The sequence below is a fragment of the Physeter macrocephalus genome, unplaced genomic scaffold, assembly GCF_002837175.3.
Source record: "Physeter macrocephalus isolate SW-GA unplaced genomic scaffold, ASM283717v5 random_21, whole genome shotgun sequence".
Classification (NCBI taxonomy): domain Eukaryota; kingdom Metazoa; phylum Chordata; class Mammalia; order Artiodactyla; family Physeteridae; genus Physeter; species Physeter macrocephalus.
Genome location: NW_021145309.1, coordinates 191,459 through 192,494, shown reverse-complemented (window position 1 = coordinate 192,494; position 1,036 = coordinate 191,459).

The following is a 1,036-nucleotide window of genomic DNA, read 5'->3' as shown; positions in this document are numbered from 1 at the left end:
GGTGCAGAAGAGAGGGGACTGCAACCTACAACCTTGGGGTCCGGAGTTTTCTGGGAGGTGGGAGACAGCATTGCTAGAGAGGTAGGTCACCCTTCCTCAGTGGCTCCGCCCATACACCATCCCCCCAGCATCCTTAGCCCTCGGCCCCCAGAGCTTCCTGGACTGGGGAGAGGGGGGCTGGGAGGGAGAATGTGGACAGCGCTGCCTGCGTGGTTCTTGCCTCTGAGGGCTTCTCTGTCACTCCTGTCTCCATTCTCTTCGCGGGTCTCTGCATCTCTGTCTCTCCTTCTGTCTCCGTGCGTGGGTCTGTCAGTCCCTGTCGCTCTCTGTGTCTCTGTATCTCTCACTCTGTCTCTTTGTATGTGTCTCTCTTTCCCTACGTTTCTCCCTCTTTCTGCCTTTCTCTGTCTTTTGGTCTCTCCGTGCTTTGGCTGTCTTTTCATCTCTTTGTGTCTCTGTGTTTCTCCCCACCTCTGTCTCTCTATCTCTGTGTCTCTTTGTCTCTCTCTTTTTGAGCTTCTCTATCTCTTCGTCTCTCAGTATCTTTCTCTGCGTCGCTGGCGCTGTGCCTTGGCGTTTCTCTCTCTTCTCTTCCGGTGAGTCTGTACTCTCTGGTGAGAACACGCTCCCCCTCAACGCGCCCAGACCTGCCTCTGCCCCCAGAGCCCCCGGCCGGCCCTGGCCTGCGCCTTTAAGTGCCGGCGGCAGGGGGCGGGGTCTTGGCGGCCCCGCCCTGCCCGCCCCTCCCCCTGACGTCCCTTCCTCCCCGGCCCCTCCACCGCCTCCCTCCGCCGCCGCCCGGGCCGGCTCCGCGCCCCCTCCCCGGCCCCCGCCCGCCCGCCTGCCCGCCGCCCCCATGGCGCCCCGGGCCCCCGCTGTGCGGGGCCACTAGGACCCTCGGCATCCCCTTCCCTGCCTCGCCCTGCCCCCTCTCCCACGGCGCGAACCCGGGTGTCCACGGCGCCCAGCTTTTGAGCTCGCGTCCCCAGGCCGGCGGGGGGGGAGGGGAAGAGAGGGGACCCCGGGACCCCCGCCC